Below are 22,480 nucleotides of genomic sequence, written 5' to 3'. Positions count from 1 at the left end.
AGCGGGAAACCGGTGGATGCAAGTGGCGAGTTGTCGTTCATTGTGGCGTTCTTCAGCAGTGGACGTCATCCGGCTGATGATGATGATGATTCTTATACACTTTGTTCACTAAAATAAAACTACAGTAATTCTAAAATTACCCCCTGCGGCATGCTACAGTCAAGTGCAAAAATATTATGGACTCAAAATTTAACTTTTCTGAAATATGTACACATACCACAGACTCTTGATTATTCCGACGTAATAAAGCTGTGGTAACATATTTCTGAGTGGTTCAAATTAGATACATATTTTTGCACTTGACTGTTCCGGAGACGTTGGCAGCATATACTCGCTCGATTGTAAGACTGTTGAGTTTAGCGAGGAAGCTACCAGCTCTTCGGTCTGCTGTGGTACCTCTCAGTCTCTTTGATAAGTCTTTGAAGAGACACAGCGCCAGGGCTCCACGGATCAAGGGTCTCGACGCCGAAAGGTACAAAAGAAAGCAAGATACATAAAATAAGTATTAAATTAATTAGGTAACATTGATTTTACATTATAAATTTACAAATACTAGAAAATTAAACACCAATTGTTTTTTTTTCATCTATATGTTTATTCAGTTAACATTTTCTTCAATTTTTTTTTCTTTTACAGCTAATCTTCTCCAAAATAACACGAATTAACACGATGCTTGTAATTTCGTACAAAAATTCGAAAACTCAAAAGGAGCGAGTCCGGGCTCGAAACCATGACTGCTTGAGAGGCCATATGTCAAACCACGAGGCCACCACGATTTTCAAATTGCAATGGTTTACGCTATGTTGAAACCATGGGAAAAAGGTTACTATTATAATATATGCATATTATGAGATCAACCCTCATCAATTCATATTTTGAGAACATCGATAATGTATAAACACATTTATAATATAAGTACGGTTAAAATACACAACCGCGCGTTAATACATAACAGCCATCTCCATGTGAAAGAATATTGTTAATACTGTTATACAATACATATATACTAAACCTTACTACCTTATGATACAGTTGCTTTGGTTTTTATATGTTCTGTGAACTAACACTTAATTGCATAAAGAAAGTCTATTGTCTTTATCCAATTGGTTCGGTATTCATTTGTTTGATAACTGTGTGCTACCGTTAATTGGGATTTCTTCCATTCTATAGTCATACGTAATTGTAATTAGTGAAAACAAAAATACATTAAAAAAACTTTTATAAAAACATTATATTGAGTAATAATAAAGTTTTGCAGGCTCATCAACAATGAGAGGAAAAACCGGAAAAAAAATACTAAACAATGTTTTAGACTATCGCGGTTATTACTAATTTTATAATTTAAATTTGGGTTTTGTTCCGCGTGCCTTACTTTTAACGAAGCTCGATATTTCGGCGCAGTTGCATGCGCCATGATCGATCACGCGCACGTTGCACGGTCGCGCGCGTCGTCTCATGATCATTTAATTCATCAATTCAATTTAATTTTATTCATAAAATTACAAAATTTCAACAAATACATAAGAACGGAAAGAATGACATAATACTACAAATATCTGACATCTACCTAGGTATCATCATCTGCATCCCACTGCAGGGCACATGCCTCCAATCGAATGAAAGGGCTTGAGTCTACATATATTGTATACCTAACATTAAAAAACTATGCTAAGTGCGAATCGGAGACGCGTATCGTAAATTTGTAGATATCTATGAGTATTCAGTGTTAGGAGAGCCCCTCTCCTAAGCAAAATGTGCGCAGTGGGGGTCATTTTATATGGTTAGTCACTTTGACACACAGACATAAAAAAATAAGATTTCAGACTTTTCATATTCATGCTATAAGAGCTACATTCATATAAAATTTCAAGTTTCTGGAACAACTGGAAGTACCCTATAGGTTTTCCGGTTACGGTATTTTGTAAGGTTCATCAAACTAACCTAAGGTCAAACTAGAATTACAATTTTATTAGCAAACAGGTGTTAAACAACGGCCTTCTAAACGTCCTATAACGAACGACTAAATCATTTATTTACAAGAGCTTTATTGTCCCGTTATCATTTAGCCCGATTACCAGTCACGATTTTCTCTTCGCGTGAGCAATCAACAATCATTCTTAAAACATTGGATTAAGTACCAAAGTTGTGGAAGTGACTGCCTGCCTAACGGACTGTACTGTATATCTGTACCTGTTCTATGTGTTTCTTAAAGTACATAAATTCGTCTACATCCGTCTACGTAGATGATATGTTTATCTGAAGACTTAGGCTGGATTTAGTATTCGATCGACGGTCAGATATATTGCTAGCCGATGAATCGTCGCAAAATAGCTAGCTATATCAATGAGAATTTATTTATTATTTATTTATTTATTTATTCGACTGGATGGCAAACGAGCAAGTGGGTCTCCTGATGGTAAGAGATCACCACCGCCCATAGACACCTGCAACACCAGGGGGATTGCAGATGCGTTGCCAACCTAGAGGCCTAAGATGGGATACCTCAAGTGCCAGTAATTTCACCGGCTGCCTAACTCTCCACGCCGAAACACAACAGTGCAAGCACTGCTGCTTCACGGCAGGATTAGCGAGCAAGATGGTGGTAGCAATCCGGGCGGACCTTGCACAAGGTCCTACCACCTGCAAAATACAAGATACATCGTTAATGAATCGAGAATGTAAGATACATCGTTGATTACGCTCGCAACCATACTACAGGCGACCATAATATGTCTATGTTTATATCCATTGACTGTGAATTTTAACTTGAATAGTTTTGTCTTCAAAGCTTAGAACCTCGGATTATTTTTACATAAAATTGACCTGTGCTGAGATTGACCCCTATCTAACCTGATAAAAAAATGACGATGAGGTCAAATATCGAGGGAACTGGTCAAACCCGATAAGTCGAAATAATTGACTGTTATAAAAAAGAACACTATAGGTATGTACTTATAGAAGTTTAAATTGGATTTTTTTACGAATTATTAGATCGTCCGACATAGTCAAAATACCAAAATACCACGCACAGGACAGGTTTAAAAACTCAACCCTCGATATGTGTATTTTACTGGCTTATGATAATTACCTATTATGACTGACGTAGAGTATCGGATCAGCGAATTCATTTTAATTTCTAGTACATACAATTACTCGTTACCCGTTAATGTATCTACTTATTATGTTGAAATGTGGTGTAAAAATGTATACAAATTTTACCATTACGAGTACATCTTTAGAGTAATTAAATACTTAATTATTTGATGTCAAGACCATCATGTTTACAAAAATTGTGTAATGTCAATTTGGTAGCCGTAATTCAAGCTCACAGTCATGTAATTACAGATGTAGTGAATAATGTTTTGTCATCTTATTTTGTCGGCAAAGTTCGTATTTATCTTTCTTCCTTAACTATAGCTTAGAGAAGTTTACTGAAGCTTATTGAGAAAGAAAAATGATGGAAAAATACTTCAATAGATTTGTATCAATGTAAACACTGTTACAAGGCTCTTATAGGCAGTCCATGCAAACACAGTTGAGGTCAAACACACAAGAACATGTCATGTAATAACAGCGGGATTTTGACATTAACTCATTGATTTCAATCAATCTCCTTTTCATCATTCATCAGTTCTTTATGCAGCTGTGTGTGTAATCATTCACTTCAACTCTCGTGGCACTACCTATACTAATCTAAACGGCATAATTTTTAATAAAAGCTATTCCTTTGTTGCAGGTAAGTAACAGTGGAAAGCGAAAGCTTTAGGCTTTTACAATGGGAGATAAACCATCTCGCCGGCTTCCGAATGAAGCTTACCGCGCTGTCAATTTAAAGCTTTTAAGCTTTCTAAATACTGGTAAGTCTGCTCTATATGTAGAGGTGACGAAGAGATTAAAAAGTGTACCTACCCGAGACCTCAAGTTTCGTAGTCAGTGCTCTTAGTGTAAGTTTTCGCTTACAAAAGACGTCTCGATCGCGTTCGCGTTAATATCTCAATTTGTATGGAAACACGAACATCGCAAACGTTCCGCTAGAGGCGCTGTTCATGTTTCTATATAAATTGAGATTTTAACGCGAACGCGATCGAGACGTATTTTCTAACCGAAAACTTACACTAGGGGTACAGGGTCTAAACACTGGGCTAGCCGATTGCAAGCCGGTTAAAAGCACAAGTCAACGTCTAAGGGTAAGAAACCGTTACTACCGTTTTTTTGACAAGGCTAGTTTTCGGTTTTATTAGAAAAGGAATAAATAAATATCATGGGACACTTGACACCAATCGACCTAGTCCCAAACTAAGCAAACTACTTGTACTATGGATACTAGGCAACGGATAAACTTACTTATATAGATAAATACATACTTAAACGCATATTAACCATCCAAGACCCGATAACAATCATTTTTATTATTCATACAAATATCTGCCCAGTTGGGAATCGAACCCGGGACTTCAAGCTTCGTAGTCAGGTTCTCTAACCACTTGGCCATCCGGTCGTCATGATAGGCAAATGATATTAATTTATACTAACGTATGCACTGTTAATGAATCGTAACGTACTTAATTCAGGTCTTAGATAATTCTTACATAACTAGGAAATAGTAATAAACACACGGAAATCAGGTTAAACAGTAACATTTCAAATTTAAAGTTATTTATGGTCATTATCGGAAATCATAAAATTTAAACCAATTCCGTTTAATGGTCGGTTGCTGGAATCTAGAGTGTTAAGGTTAGTTTTGTAGTCTCAAAATGTATCTATAGAAATTGAAAATACAAACTGAAATATTGCACAGACAAAATTTAGATTGCTTTTCCAGCGAGATGACCTAAGTGTTATGTTTCTTGTTTGCCAACATATTTATTTAACCAAATGTAAGCTGACCACTGACTCACTTCCAACTGTTGATTTAAATTGTTTTGAGGACTTGACAAATGTCCGTAGTTAAATAAAATTGTTTAAAAATTTCCTTGTTAACCCACGACCTTTACAAACGTAGCATAACCTAATAGGCATCAAAAATAAGGTGTCATGGAGTTGTCCACCTCCATCTGTAAGAAGACACACAAAATTTACCACAAACCATCTAGGAAACCTGCACCAACCACACTACAATGAAGTTTAAGTCAAACCAGGGACTCATCTCAGAGTGGACACAAAAGTCAGAAATAGTGGAAATATCATTTGTTCTAAAATTTTACGCTCCAGAGAAGTAGATGTTCTTTATTAGCCTATGGGCTAGCGACACGTCGCATCCTATTTATTTCCCCCTACGCAAAAAGAGAGGTGTTATAAGTTTGACCGCTATGTCTGTATGTATGTCTGTCTGTGGCACCGTAGCTCTTAAACGGGTGGACCGATTTGAATACGGTTTTTTTATTTGAAATCAGGTTTTCTAGCGGCTCTTAGATATGTTTCAACAATCAATGAAATACTTTATTTTACATAAAAACGGTTTAGCCGTTTTTGATATATTGAACTTTGAAGTGACAAAGTCGGAGTTTCCCAACTTTATGTTGTTTAGGTTATGTTATTTGCACATTACTTACACCGCTAAAAACGAGAGGTACTCATGTGTGAATCAATTATTAAATTGTGACGTAACTCTGTTCCGGCATTTTGTGTGTCGCGTCAGCGGCGTCGACAACTGTAAAACAGAGAAAGTGAACAAATATCAGTAAAACGTGTTTATAAAGGAGCGGCTCTGTTGTGTCATCGTCTCCGAGTAGGTACGGGATTAAATTGTTATTATAATAATAAGATAAGGTGGTAGGGCCTTGTGCAAGGTCCGCCCGGATTGCTACCCCCATCTTGCTCGCCAATCCTGCCGTGAAGCAGCAGTGCTTGCACTGTTGTGTTTAGGCGTGGAGAGTAAGACAGCCGGTGAAATTACTGGCACTTGAGGTATCCTATCTTAGGCATCTAGGTTGGCAACGCCACTGGTGTTGCAGATGTTTATGGGCGGTGGTGATCTCTTACCATCAGGAGACCCACTAGCTCGTTTGCCATCCAGTCGAATAAAAAAAAAGTAAATGCTAAGCATTTAGAGCCGGTTTAAAAGCGAGAGGAACGCCAAAATCTGTGGTCATATTTATCCGCGCCGCCGGTCGCCGTTTTGTCACCAAATTAGTTTTAAATATTTTGGATTATAAATATGTATGTTAGTCTGTAAGGTATTTATTGCATGGGCCAAGTTGCCCGAAATAAATGAATTATTATTATTATTATTGTCTAACACGCATTTACCATCTCTTTTCTACACACCATATAACCATAAAAAGTCCATACCTACCTACAAAAATAAATTTGTCTAATAGCATGGAATGCAAACTTCATTCGCTCATATTTTCCTTATTTTTCAAAGATGTTGATGATTTTTACATCATTCGTTTTGTATTCCAGTTTTGTAAAAAAAAATTGTGTTCATACATATTCCCGATTCCCTATTACGGGTGCCTTACTTGGCCTTTTAGAAAACCCTTAGTGCAGCACTATACCTAATCCTCATAGAATATGTTCGCCAATCACTTCTAACTCTAGTGCCTAAAACCGCCCCTTGTCTCAATCAGTCACGTTACTTCCATATCCATAGGTATAGATTACATCAACGTCCGCGTCTGGATGTCCATCTACCTTATGACAAGTCACTCCCTTCACAACTTGCATTGTATTCACAAACAACCATCTTAACAAAAGCTCTCAAACTGTTACACAATTTCCAGCCAATGCACCGTAAAACTTTTTATGTACATTACTTTTGTGCCACATACCTATATACCGGTAACAGAGGGACCACAACAAGCCATCCGCCGCGGTTAATGACGTAAGTACTTTCTCTGCGCCACATCGCATGGCGGCCATTAAATTATTTAAAAGTATGGTAGGTACGCCGTGATTTATTTACAGACAACCTATTGCTGCGTTAATAGCAGTTCATCATCATCATCCCAGCTTATATACGTCCCACTGCTGGGCACAGGCCTCCTCTCGGAATGAGAGGGCTTGGGCCGTAGTTCCCACGCGGGCTTAATGCGGATTGGGAACTTCACACGCACCATTGAATTGCTTCGCAAGTTTGTGCAGGTTACTTCACGATGTTTTCCTTCACTGTAAAGCTCGTGGTAAATTTCAAATGTAATTTCGCACATGAATTCCAAAAAACTCAGAGGTGCGAGGTGGAGTTTGAACCCACGATGCTCTGCTTTAAAGGCGATAGGTGAAACCACTAGGCCACCAGGGCTTTTCATAGCTGTTAAATTTAGAAAAAAAAGATGATCTGAAAAAGTTTGGGACAAAAAATAACTAAACTTCTTCAGCATTAATTTCGTGAAACGTACTTTTATTTTTTATTTTCTCCATGTTTTCATAATGTTACAAAACTTATTATTTCGAAACATAAATAATTGATGGAACTGATTTTATACCCGCCCTACGAGTATCCTGTATGAACAACAGAGGTCACATTTGAAATTTCCCTTAAGGGTCATTATTTTCGTTGACATGGTAGAAGGTTCTGTTACAGTTTCCAGGTTATATAGTAGAAGTACAGATCGTCTTAAAAATAATCGAAAATGTCATCAAATTGTACAGCCCATTCATAAAAAATGTGACCACGAAAATGAGACCTTTGAACCGCTCGAATAATGACCCTAAAAGGCTGGCCACTGGTGCCTTTAATCTATTAGTACATACAACACTTAAAAAGTTACTAATTACTGTAAACTTTGTAATCTTTAAGTATCAATCGTAACCCACATCGTCCAGGAATCGATGACGAAGCGATTCCGATTAGCAATCGTCTCTTACACATTTGTTGATTCACTGTTGAATCCGTGCCAATTGTTGCAGACGCCGGGTTACTCACAAAGTGTCGCACAGTGGGTGTAAAATACAAAAAAAAGGGAATGTTATTTGTAGCACGGTTGGCAATCCCAGGATACCGGGTCCTCGAGGAGCGTTCCCATAACGGAGTGGACAAATGCCGATGGGATTTCAGTGTGTTACAAAAGAAAAGGGTCCTGCCATCCCTTGGATTATGTCTTATTTTTGTTATTTGTTCATACTGACCGACTCATCAACGCTCACTCCAAACTTCTGGAGCTAAAAGCTGATAATTTATATAGAAATTCCCTGATGTGAGCAAAAAATAAGAATGAATATGACGGAATCTTCGCTGATAAGGTATTCTGAAACAAGACAAAAAAAAAAAAATCTTGGACTGTCCCGGCTCAGGTATGATATTATTGATGAAAATAAATCCATGCCACTTTTATTAGCAGACAGATATTGAATTTAACCGAACGAACGATAACGATTTAACAGGCAAGCAAGAAGTTATCATCGCATTTTATTAGATATTTTTATCGTAAGCTATACAAAAAAATATTTTCTTGGTCACTACAACTCGTTACAATACAATACAAATATATATATGCAACAGTATTTATCAAGAAGCAGCGCTTAAACCCTTCGCAAAACATAAATGTAATTGCGCTCAAAACACAATGTAACACAACGTACTGTACAACCGGGATAATTTACTTTCAAATTACTTTACTCCCAAGCTATACTTGGCGTCAAAGTTTACAGCTTTGCACCACTGTGCCGCGTCCGGCTTTCCCGCTACACCGTGCACTAAACGAGTACTAAATATAACGCCGGCTGTTGAACCCTCGACCGATATTGCTCTTAGTCTAGTCGTTAATATTTTAAAGTTGATAGAAAAGTACCTACTATTGACATAAGATAGATGTACTGTACTCGTAGGTAGTAAAGGCGACATCGTGTGTTGCGGGAAACCGGTGCATGCCAGTGGCGAGTTGTCGTTCATTGTGGCATTCTAACGTCATAATCTGCTTTGTTCAGCAGTGGACGTCTTCCGGCTGATAATGATGATGATGAGGAAATTACTAGCGCAGCGTAGGACGTCCACCAACGAGATGGACGGATGGCTTGGTTAAAGCCGCGGCGCGGTGGATGCAAGCCGCTTGCAGCCGAAGCAACTGGAGGTATATGGGAAGGCCCATGTCCAACAGTGGACGTCATACAGCTGATATGATGATGATGGTGAGTAAGGTACTTGTCCACAGTAAACGGTGAAGCCGGAATTGGATAACCTGTTTGAAAGCCGCAGTAGGCACAGAATAAGTAATAGTCCAAGTTAGGTATGGTATTGGCCATGTCTAATGAAAATCAGTTTACGCATTTCGATTGAAAAAAAAAATACTGGTCCTTGAGCACAAAAAAACCGTAATCGCTTGAGTGCGTAACCAAAGCGTAACCGTATTTTCAATGGGAAATCCGCGTTTCCTCTACTTTATTATGTTATAAGACCTTCGGTTTAGTTCCTATATCCTATTCCTTTATAAAAACGATCCATATTATTAATTATTATGCAGTCAATATCAAAAATAGCGACGCAGCTATAATCTCAAAAAGTTTTTCCCTATTCCCAGCAGCGGGACGTAAATAGGCTGAGATGAGTACTTAAGCGCTTGAGTGATATTTTTTCCTCCTCATACATAGCACATCAGAATTTAATTTACAGCATATAATTTTAAAACATAGTAACTCTTTACATGTAATTCTCCTAAACTTCAAGTATAACAGAAAACTAAACCAAATTATTTAAAGGAGCTCTTAGGCAAGGTCCCGAAGGTGTTACAGCGTTCCCTCTCTGAATATCCAAGCTAATTCTTTGTCCGAGGAAACCTCTTAGTTATTTCTTTATAATGTTTCAAAGCGCTAGGCCGCATGCATCTGAAGTCTCGACACCGAACAGGACAAAGAGGATCCCTGGTTAAGATAAATAGTTTAAGTAATAATTTCCGCTCTCACATAAAACAACAAAAACATAAGAGACTCTTAAAAATATAAAAAGGTATGATGTGAATACAAGCTCTATTTATACCACTAATTAGAGTTTAATACACGTTTCATCACGTACGCGAAGTCACGGTCATGGTTATTGTTGGCCCATAAACGCACTACAGTTAGAAGCATGCTAAAAAATGATGAAAGCGAAACCACATTAGGGTTACTAGCTTTTTATAGAGCACAGTGCAATCACTTTATTACCGACGTCCTCGCTTGTGGGAAGCATTCGATCTGGAGTTGGATACTATTATAGACGTTGCAGAATTTTACTAAATTCCAAATGATCTTTATTGTACAACAAATCAGGACAATTGGCGGTATACATTATTATCGGTTAAGAACGTTCTCTAGATACAGACAACCATTACATATAAAGATTTAACAAAGCACGATGCAAAAAGATAATTTATCCCACTTACCTAATATCATAGATATGAAAGTTCATCTTCTATAACTGACAAACCACTCTGTCAACCTGTGTATAACCTGGATTAACACACAAGATATTTTTTATTCCGTTCAAATGCATAGTTCCCTCGTGATGAAGATAAACGAATGCGTGGCACGAATTATTGACAACCCTGAGCCTCATTATTAAGATGCAATGTCTTAACGGTAAGCAAGCAAGTTAAGACTGGCACACTATAGAACTGGTTAGCAAAAATGTCACCACCGTAAAATTCAGAATAAATAATAAAGAAAACCGTAATATATTTAAAAGTTACGTACGATTACCTCTTATCTTTTAAACTTTTGAAAATGGTGACGCAATGAGACGATATGAAAGTAAGCACTAGAATAATATTGTAAAACTTATTTTAAAGGCTATTTATATTATGGGAGTTTCTTGTATATTACACACAATAAAATTAAGGCAAAAAAATTGCTCTGTCGAAACCTAACGTGATATTCTAGCATATAGATACTTAGAAAGCAAAGAGAGTTCTAGGATATAGTTCAAGGAGACTAGGACGAGACATACATTTGAATGCGATTGATCTGATGCACCGACAAACCCAGAAGAATGTTAATGGACGTAAACCTCCCTTCTCCCAAAAGCATCTGAGTTCTTCCGTGATATTTCTTAACATAAATAACCTACCCTGATCGGGATCAAGCGCTCCCAAATGACAGTCCTATGTCCACTACTGATGGGTTTCTGCTCTGCATCATCAGAAGCGAGGTGAAGACTTTAAAATCAATTAAAAGCTTGAAGTGGTGACGTTTCATGTGCTCTGCCTATCATTTGGACAGGCGTGATGTTTGTGTGTCTGTAGCAAATTTTGTGCATGTCATTGCACATTATACAATTTCTAGATATCGTCTGAGGGCATTCACGCTTAGAATTAACTGAGGGCATTCACTCTATCGCTACAATTGAATAATTCGTCATGAAGGGACCCGCAGCGAGACAAATTATTGTTAACCCCCGACACTTTAATTGGTAGATATATGCGATTAGAATGGACGTACAACAACTGCTTGGATTTAAATTATTGGACGTTACACAACTGATAATATTTTAACAATTTGTCAAGCCGTAGTTTTCTAATTGCTCTAATATGTCTGTAAATCAATGAAAGACCGGAAAGGAAAGGAGTCAAAGATCGGAAAGATGGTTCGACATTTTAGGAACCAAATCAACCGTATTTTCATAGTAAAAGCCTTGCTTGCAAGGTTATATTCGCCAACGGTATGTGAACTGTGAAAGAACTTGAACCGTAAATAGCTTATTTCCAAATTCCCGTCTTTAAATGATGAGCGCCCGATCCTTACAGATCTCCGACAATAGCCGCTTTTAGGCAAAACCAGAAATCCCATAATAATGATAGATTCTAGATTCCACTGAAAAACAGCGTTCCGGCTTGCCGTAACATTATGCCGAGTGGGGCCCACTTTATACTATTCGATGTTATTTTTATTCCTTCCATCTAATGTATTTTTATGTGTATCGAATATGTGTAAATAAATGTTTCTCTCTCTCTCTCTCTTTCTCTCAATTCCAATAAGTCATTCGGCAATCTCACGTGCAACCTGGTGTACCTGATGATACAGGTTTATGAGTTTATGGGATCCTAATCACGTTTGTTTTAAACACGGCATCACCTTTTTCTGCACAAGCTGCAGAAAGAACCTTCGTTTTGTTTTAAATTTTGTTTTTTTACCCAAAACCAATTACCAAGAAAACTAACACAATGCATTTCGGAGAGTAACTTTTCGCAAACGCCTTTATCCACTTCAGCGATATTCAAAATGGGACCTAACAGCTTGAGTCTTAATGCCCAAGTTTTACGTGTGTTACTGCGATGAATTAAGCCCTTTTGGAAGTCGTGTTTCCGCTATCGACAGCACCGTGTGTTGACATAGTTTTGTATCGGCCGGTGTCGATTTTCTATTTGATTTGCAAAGCTGTGCAAATACTTAAATGTGCGGAGTAATTCGATCCGGGGTGAGTCACTCTGCTTTTGATTTCATTGCGTTCATTGAAACTGTATCCAGTTAGTGCATCATTTAATTGGTGGTGGAGTGTGTATTGACTATAAGGATAGCCGTGAAAGGTATTTGAGTGATTTGGACCTGTTCAATGGTGCAGTCAATATTATTTTGAGTTGTCCGGTATCGAAAGATGCAGTACGAATTTACAGGTTTATCAAGCACTCCTTTGCAGCCAGATAATTTGGACATCGCAATAGAAGTGGTTGATGAACGTGGCCATCAATTTTTCCAATGAGGCTGGTGCACTTAAGCCTCGAAAAAAAACAGAGAAAAGAAAATCATTTAATTGGGAACAAATATGTAGTTTAGAAGTATGATTGTTACTTATACAGAGGTGGCTTCCGTGACATCATACGGTCGAGTTCTAAGATATCTTTACATTTTAGTACTTTGACCACATGACATTTTATGCTTTCTGACAATTTCATACGAAAGTTCAGACATTAAGTGACAGCGACAGGATAGTGGATCACAAGTGCCGCGGAGCTTTTCAGCCATGCCAAAGACCGGGAGAAATATGGGAAGCTAACTGCTAGCCTTCACTAGAAGAAGAAGACAAGATAGAAAAGTGTAAAGATATCTTTGACTTCAACGGCCTAAACTATGACCTAAAACACCTCCTCATTCTGAGAGGAGGCTTAGCTGATGTATATAGGCTGAGTTCAAGTGAATGAAGTGAGTGAAAACTTTACGCCAATGTTTTATTCCGCGAAGTAGTAGGTATCATGTGCGTATACAGTACGTGTATGTGTGTGTGTGTATGAATCGAAACACTCAATCTAACAAGCAATTAAGTCACGTTCTGCCGAAGGACGTCGAACAATGAAGGGGAAGCCGGGGAGATAATACAACATAATTGTTAACGATATAAATAAATTATTTAATTATCTTCGAAACTATGCCTAAGGGGGAGGGATTTTAATTATAAAAGTAAAAGCCAAAATATCTTTATTCAATTTAGGTTATAACAAGCACTTATGAGTGTCATAAAATCTACCACTGGTTCGGGAGAACATCTGTTAAGAACATCTAGTTAAACAAATCTACAATGTTTTTGAAGACTTACATTAAAAGTTGGTATGTATTTAACACAATTGTGATCACAGTAGAATCACTGTTTGAAGTAAATGATCGCTAACGTGCAATGTTTTTTAGTTTCACATTTTTTAAGTATATACCTAATTTAAATTTCCTATTCTAGATTGTAGTATAAGAAGAACAAAACCATTAACAGAACAAGCATTCGTTTTATTTTTCTTGCTTGTATCTCGTCTCGTCGCAAACTTTTACAAGCTTTTGTTTAACTTGCAATGTTTGTTTGTTCAGATCGAATCTTTCGTTCACTGCTACTTTCAGTGATCTGTTAGTTTGGAGTTGACAAAGTTAGCACAGTCAATTATAAAATTTAATTAGTAAAAAAACTGGTTTTGATACTATTTTCTGACATCAAAACTACTATCACTAAAGCTGCATAGCATATTACAAAATGTATAAAAATGTATTAATTATTGCATGTAAAATTCCCTAAAATGTCCTAAAAGTGACCAATTACGTTACCGAAATCATTTTGAAGCAAAAAATATTTGGTCTCTTGTTTATTTATTATTTGCTGGTTATTTATGGGGAGCAAGGTTTCGTAGTAGCATTTTATCCCCAGTCCCCTCAGCAATAAGTGAACGGAACCTTATACGGCTTCATTGTACTTTCGTAGAAATTGAAATCATATGGCATAAGCTTAATGCTGAGGTTTATTGAGGCTTAAATTAAATTTTTAGTATACCTATTTCGACCTAGGGCCTGTTCATCCAACGTGACGGGTGTTAATGATAAATATAGTTCTGTGAATAAGTCTATCTACAATGACACCATCAATAGAAAACCCAATAATGTAAAAAAAAAACTCTAAAGTCCATGCTGGCTATTGCCTATTGCCTCTCACTCACGTTAGCAAAATACGAAATAGACATCCACCATCCACCATCCAGCCACCATCTTGCTCGCTAATCCTGCCGTGAAGCAGCAGTGCTTGCACTGTTGTGTTTCAGTAAGACAGCCGGTGAAATTACTGGCCCTTGAGGTATCCCATCTTAGGCCTCTAGGTTGGTAACGCATCTGCAATACCCCTAGTGTTGCAGATGTTTATGGGCGGTGGTGATCTCTTACCATCAGGAGACCCACTTGCTCGTTTGCCATCCAGTCTAATAAAAAAAATAAAAAAAGACATAGGTATTTACATATGAGTATTATCCTGTAGTTATTTTTTAAACACAATAATTTATCATCATCTCGGCCTATATACGTTACTGCTGCGCACAACCCTCCTCTCAGAATGAGAGGGCTTGGGCCGTAGTTCCCACACGGGCCCAGTACAGATTGGAACTTCACACACACCTTTAAAGTTCTTCGCCGGTGTGTACAGATTTCCTCGCGATATTTTCCTTCACCATAAAGCTCGTGGTAAATTTCGATTGCAATTTCGCACATGAATTCCGAAAAACTCAGAGGTGCAAGCCCGAGCTCAAACCCACGACCTTTTCTGCTTGGGAGGCAATAGGTCAAACCACTAGGCCACCACGGCTGTACACAATGTATACAATACTTAATAATTTTCACATTAATGGAGTGTGGTACGAGTAAGTGTCAGTTATACAAATTTAATAATAATAATAATAAATTCATTTATTTAATGTACTCTTCCGGTCTAATTAAAACACCAGATCGATCACAAAACAACCTTGATATACGTCAATGACACAAGTTACGAAATCCTTTGTCTACTAAGTTTCTTCTCTGCTTTTAACCTTTTACCATAACATCCAATGCCATATAACAGCCTCAAGTAAAGTCTAACCAAAGTTACGTTTAAAATCGTAACCGATTATACTGGTTGTAATGCTACAGACTACAAAATGCTAAGCGAGTTCACTCAGCCATGAACGCGTTAACTTCTTTTAAAACGTGGTAACATAGAAGGTATAATACGTTAACATGTCAGCATTCAGGAGTTGATAACCGTTAAAGAAACAATCGAGAAGAGAGATTTTTGAAACTTTTACTAAGTAGTTCTAAATACTGAACTGTGTAGATTTTTTATAACATATGTTGGTTTGTAGCAATATAAAAACAACATTGTTGCTTCAATGTTTTGCATGAAAAACTAAACATAACAATTAAAATTAAATAACTTGAAGTTAGGTGAAAATTACGAATTATTTTAGCCCAATTAATTAAAAATGATGGTAAATTTTTACTTACTAATATTATGAAAGTTTTTACAGTTGCGTTTATCTAAACCAATTTTATAGAGAAAAAACATGTGACTCTACGTCTGTTAAAAATTCCATCCTATTTCCATTCTTACACATTTAATATAAATACGAAAGTACCTCTGTATCCGTCGGTCTATATAGATATCTGTCTGTCTTCACGCTTAAACCGCTGATCCAATTTAGAACCAATTTGGTATTTAGATAGTATTAAACCCCGGGAAGTACAGAGGATATTTTTTATTCCGGAACATTGCAAAAATTCCGAAGGACATAAACAAATGTTGCGCAAACGGTGTCACAGGCAAGTAGGCTATATTTTATCCCGTAAACGTGTAAATTTCCCACGAGATGCAGACGAAGTTGCGGGCATCAGCTAGTTCATTACGTTCGAGCACTCTCTTCCCGATACTTTGTCTGCACCACTACGTTCTTATATTACCGTTGCACGTTGCGTAAACTAGACATCATTTCTAAGGCAAACTGATAAATAACCGTACTTTTATTGACATCATGCGCTTTTTGTGTAGTCACTTCCCTTTGTCGCTTTTTGCTTCGGCTTTTTATCATCGTCTAGAATAAATATCTTTTGGTTCGTTTGATAGACAACTTCCTTCATCGTGATGGAAACTTATCAAGACGCCATATTTTGAGTATATGCTTTGTCACCTTATAGCGCTTCTGAAACTTGGATTTTAGTATTATCTAATACTTACTTCTTTCATTTTTTTATCGTGTCCTGCTCACGCTAAGAGGGAGTATGATACAAATTTTGAATTTCAAAGTAGCCTTCTGATTTTTGTAGTTTATTTTATGCTGTTCGATCCTTGGATAGTTTGGATTTATGGTTGTTACTATAGTCTCTTTATTTCATCATTCGTCATGTTTAACAAACTTAATATAACTTTTTATTTGTTTTTTTCTCATAGAGCGGAAACAACGTCATCCTTTGCACTGTGTACTTCATTTGCATTACTTTTTGTATTGTTATCGAACAGCAAGACAACACATCTTGCGCAAAAATCTTCTGTATGACCCATGCTTTAAAGTCTACCATATTTTCTTGGTTACCATGGCCATATGCGCAACATCCTCCGGTAGGTCTGCCGCGCACATGTCTTACTCGTAGATTACAATCGCTCATTAACTGGTTGGGATCGACGCATGACTCAATCGCAAATTACCATCGATGGTTAGTCGCAATGGTTCATCTAATGATACGTTATGTGTCGGCTGTTGGTCGTAGTCATGTCGCTTACGAGGTTAGTATTACTACAATCCTAGTGGAATTCTTAAGATTGACTGATCCAAGTGAAATTTTGAGGTGGCCCGTATATCAATGAGCTACATTTTTGGTAGTGCTCTTGGTGGAACTGTAGACAACTAAATGATTTAGATTTACTTAGTTAAGAAATTGTCACGTTGAACCAAGCAGCATCCTTTAATTCCTAAACCAGTTGCTAAATAAAGAATGGTCACACTATTCCATATTTCTATAGCCCTAAATCCCACCTTTGTACAAGGACTGCTTCGTGGTAGAGATCTTCTGTATTTTCTAAAAATAAATGTCTTAGTATATTTTTAGCCACTAATTATTTGATATTAGTGTCCGATAGGGGGCCTATATCTTGAAGTGTTACAGAATTTTTGATGCAACAATAACTGCGTTGTATTAGAATAAGTATCAGTAGTCTAATGATAATTAAACATCAAATGTAAACAATAGAATAAATTTTCAGGCAAATTCTTAAATTGCGTGCTAAATTTTAGAATATTAGATCAGTTGTTGTTTAAAATGGAATGTGATTCATATGTAGCTAAATTATGGTGTCTATTGTATTAAATTATTTTTCTTCATTACGCATAATTCAACAATCTTTTTGTTTTTGTATCGAATTATTATTATTATTCCGAGACTTCAATTTAAATAATTGATGATTTTGCTGTTAAAATTTGTCCTTTTTCAGTTGCATATCAATCTAATCTAATACATTTACAGATTTATTGAAAGGGGCCCTTTCAATACAGCCGTTAAGTTCTCTAACGTCTTCGGTGTTTTACAAAAAAACAAACCAGGGGACCGATGCAACGCACAAAAAACCTCCCCGAACTTATTGGGCGCAACTGCATAGCATAACCATAGCACAGCCATTCATAAGCGAGTAAAGGAGACGAAAGGTGCAGAGAAACCTTAGCGTGTTCGAGAGAGTGAGGGAGATTGCATTCCGGCCGCCGCTCACTGACGCATGCGCGCCGCGACCGGCCGCACGACTCCCGCGCAACACAGAACCCACTTTATCGTGACAATTAAACTTCCAAAAATTTCGTAACCAATTTGTGATGGTGAAGTGCTTGTGATCCAGTGCCTAAAGTGCGGTGAAGTGCGAACTAAAGAAACGCCGAGGATACTTTCACTTGACTGAAAGTTAAATTTTTCGGTCTTCTTTTAAAAGGACTTGACCGGAATCGCGACCACAAAAAGAGGTATGCTATTTTTTTGTAAACAAATAGTGACCTTAATTTTACTAACTCTCAAAATGGCACACATGAAATTTTTTAAATTGAAGAATGTCATCAAAGTTTGTTCAAGTGAAACGTTAAACTTGGTAGCAAAAGAAAACTGTGAAGCGTCACGTGAAAATGTTTTTACTGTCAACGTTCGCATACAATAATGAATGATAATATCGTATCGCACAAGGAGATCTTTGTTTGAAGAAATTTGAGATAAGAGAGATCTTTTGCGTATAATATCTGGGGAAGATGTTACAACTAGGATATTATCTAAACACGCAAATACATTTCGTGAAGACTACTTTGATAAACATCAAAGAATGGAAAGGAGTTAATTCAGCCAAAGAACTTAGGGCACTTAAAGATTTCGGAGAAAATATCGTGCGAAGCAAAATTACTACTTGCTACAATCGACAAGTCACTGACAGATCACTATAATTTTCTGAAGACTGCTAAGAATCAGAGCGTAGGAGTATCTCTTGTTTGTTTATACTGATTTCACTAATTAACTTGCTTTAAGATTTCATGCTTTGCCTAGCAGATGATTAAGTAAACTTGTGAAGTTTTTACGTTTTTCTTTTGCGGGCGAGTTGACACCAAAAGTTGTGTTTAAGGCTAGTGAAGCAACCGTTTCTGTATACTTCTTAGAACACACTGTAAGAAATGGTAAATAAACATAATTTCAACAAAAAAAGTGTGACAGGATTAATTAGTAAATTTGCCGTAACATTTCCAATTGGAGTAAAAGCTAATAGTAGGTTTATCAACTAAAACATCTTGATTAATAAAGGTATCGTGACGCACGTATTCACTTAAAACTTAATTATAACTCCATTTAGGTTTCCTTTATATTCACCAAAATTACCAACAACTTTACAGTTCCGATTTTCAGTCATGATTAAAAAATACTTATACTTCATTACTTAAAATAACAAAATAAGTACCTACATGTGTTTGTATTTCATATTACGTAGCTAAAATGCTTGTTCTTGTTTGATCGTATTTCATATTGACGATTATGAAACTGAGATAGCTAAGTACTTTTTATCATAGATCTAGGAAGCGTTCGATGCAGTGCCGGTCTATTATCCCATCTTACGTGCACTAATACCTACTTAACGTTAACAAGTAGTTTAATATGTTCCGTTACTAGTACAAGTAGTGTATCGTTAACATTATTATTAACGTGATTTTCTTCCTTGAATAATAAATTGAAATGATTGTGCACAAGTGCATGTTTTGATTCTTTTATTGTTCTTTCTTTCTATCTTTAAATAACATTTATTTAAGTAGACATGTCAATATGAATAGTGGATGAAGATTGAAGATACATAAATGGGCATGCGAATCACTGTCTATAAAATCCTGGTAATCAGAAAACGAATAGGTTCTAATTTCTCTACTTTGCCTTACCTTCCATCTAAATAGCTCAGAACTATCAGACTCTCTATCATCGAGTTATAAATTTTGGAGATTCTAACTTGATTTTTCTGCATTTAAACTGTAGAACCATTTGTAACCGGTTTGTCAATGACACGAACAAATTATCCAAAACATTGCCAAAATTTTACATAATGGAGCATAATTTCTTTCGATATTCTGTTGCAATACCTTGTTACCATATCTTTACATAATTGAGTATTACACTAATAATACTTACGCCACCGGAAACGAGTGCATCGTCGCAGGCGCAGGTCACAGCAAACATCGATCTATTAACACGGATCGATATCATCATATATTTATCAATAGTTTCGAAATAGCCGATATAACGGTCGGAATAACGGTGGAATCGGGTTTTTATCTTGCCTCGGCTGTGGGAAAAGATACGTGGTTTATAGTTGGAGTCACATTATTAAGCTTAAGTTATGTTTCATTTCTGAATCATGTCCAGAATGTTTCTTTATTGAAAGACCTTTTCCTTGCTCCTTGCATAACTCTTTGAGATGGATCTCCGCAAACTTGAGAATTACTTTATGTTTTAAGTATATTTTTACTTTAATATATTTTACATATTTTTTAGTAAGATCTTCGCCATCAACGAAGTTGAATGGTGTCAGATGAACAGTTCGGATTGTTCGCGTAATTGTCAAACATTTCATCCTCGCCACCATATTGGTTGACAGGTTGACACTAGTGCCGTCCACTTTAACACTTGTACTATTATCTATTCTGTGACTTTAACTAACCTAAACCATTTTTGATACAAATAAATATTTAATACAAAACGGGTGGAAATTTCTTTTCTTACGACTTTAAAACAATCCAAGTCTAAAAACCTGCCTAAAAATAATACAGTAGTGAACATCCGGACCCGTCAATCTTCTCGTTAAACTCGGATAGATCCCTCAACACATCGACGGGGTTCGTCAGCTCAACTCGTAACTCGTAATCTTCAGTTGAACTCGTAAATCTCGTCGTTATTGAAGTTCAAATGTTATTTAGCTACTGGCTTGTGGTTTAATACGTTTGAAGTTGTTTGAGGAACGTAATAACTCTGATTCTCGAAGATAACTAAGTATCAGATTTAAAGCTGTGAATCGGTACACTTGGTTTAATGGAAAGCTGTATGTTTTGACAATACTTATCCCTGGATTAGCAGATAAAATATTAACTCTAGACCACGAAAACCCACTTAATAGGTATGCACATGATAATTATGTATTAGTTTGAAATCACGTAGCATACAATTCAGTTTATGAAGATTTGGTGCTCAATTCAATTGGAAAAAGAAGGGAAAAAGTCTAAATTAATTATACAGATTCTGACTTGTTTATTGTTATTTATGTAGGAGGCAAGGGCATTAAAAATAAAACAGAGTGAACATTCCTTCGTGATTTTAACAATGAAGTCAACGCCATTCAGTTCAATAGCTTTTATTTGACCAAACATGTGGCAAATGCTCGTCTAACACGACCCAAATGTACGTGCTTTTCACACTCACTCACAATTGCCAGAACGCACGTTAATGTGACTTATCGTCCCAAGTTCAAGACACAATGCCGATGTATGCGGTCTTTGTCATACCTATAGCTCAAATTGTACGTACCACATCGATTGGTACAGTACATACAATAGTGACGAAAATATTAAAACAAATGCGGCCAAGAAAGAACACATTTCAGACGTAGTGATTCGTTGAAAAATATTTAAAGAATGTGTCGTAAAATTAGTGATACTTAAACTAAAACTTGTAGTGTGTGAATATAATCTTCTAGAAAAAAACCGGCCAAGTCGAGTCGGACTCGCGCACCAAGGGTTCCGTATAAATATTTTTATTATATGATGTTACTTAAAAATTTACGGTTTTCGCAATTTTCCTTTATAAGACGTTGCTTCGTACCAAATTTCAAGATTCTGAGTTAACCCTCTAGGTTTTGATTCCCTTGCGAGTTTCGAATATTTGCGGAAATTTGCGGCATAAACGGCTGTATCTTTTGATTGCGTTGGCTTAGAAGTTTGATTTTTTCACAGCTCCAAGGGACAGTAGACTTGAGTATTTGATATAAATTTTAGCTTGATACCTCAACGCGTTTCTGAGAAAAAGGGTCTTGACAGACGGACGGACGGACAAAAAAGTGATCCTATAAGGGTTCCGTTTTGCCTTGCGATGTACGGAACCCTAAAAAGTACAATGTTTTCAACATTTTCAGAGAGTTTACCATTTACAATACCTAGGTATACAGTGGTGGTCATGTAATTAAGAACGATTTGAAGTTCCAGATTATTTTTAACTAAATCATGTCATGTGTAGTCGTGGTTCCTTCTTAGAAGTAACTAGTTACGTTATGAAATAGCCACATGAATAGAGCAAACGGGATTAAGGATAAATAATAAAATTGCTGACATTTTTTTACAAATTTTGTTTTTATTCTCTTTAGTAACAATTAAAATAGTAATGAAGCTGGACAAATAATTAAGAACGATTTATTGAACTGCTCGAAAGTTTTATTATTTGAAACTTAGATTAACTAAATCACACTAACGTGAAGTTTGTACACAAAAAAAAGCAATTTAATACATTTTAACTAAAATTAATAGTTAGTAGCATGTCCACGGCTTTTTATTACTGCCTTACACCGGCGAGGCACTGAATCTATCAATTTTTGACATTTCGCAAGAGAGATAGAGCTCCATTCTTCTAAGAATACGTCATACAGTTCTGTTAAATTGCCACACTGTCGATTTGAAACCTTTTTCTTGACTTCGCACCAAAGATGCTCTATTGAGTTAAGATCGGGGCTGTTGGCTGGCCAATCTAAGACAGAAACTGATTGCGATGTGAGGAATTCCTTAACGGTACGTGCAGTATGCTTGGGATCATTGTC

The 22,480-nt window shown here is 36.6% G+C and overlaps 1 protein-coding gene across 4 annotated transcripts in view; it reads left to right on the top strand.

The window, feature by feature from the left end:
* The window catches only part of LOC141436007 (uncharacterized), a 106,478-nt gene that overhangs the window by 43,102 nt on the left and 40,896 nt on the right, over positions 1 to 22,480 (top strand). The window contains exon 1 of one of the 4 annotated variants that reach the window (XM_074098835.1): positions 17,868 to 18,125. The exons of the other annotated variants lie outside the window; for them this stretch is intronic. The gene's annotated coding sequence lies outside the window, so the exon portion shown is untranslated. Of the gene's footprint in view, positions 1 to 17,867; positions 18,126 to 22,480 lie in introns of those variants that run through there. 4 annotated transcript variants of the gene reach the window in all.

The sequence above is a fragment of the Choristoneura fumiferana genome, chromosome 16, assembly GCF_025370935.1.
Source record: "Choristoneura fumiferana chromosome 16, NRCan_CFum_1, whole genome shotgun sequence".
In the NCBI taxonomy this organism is placed as follows: domain Eukaryota; kingdom Metazoa; phylum Arthropoda; class Insecta; order Lepidoptera; family Tortricidae; genus Choristoneura; species Choristoneura fumiferana.
This window is presented reverse-complemented; position numbering and strand designations above follow the sequence as displayed.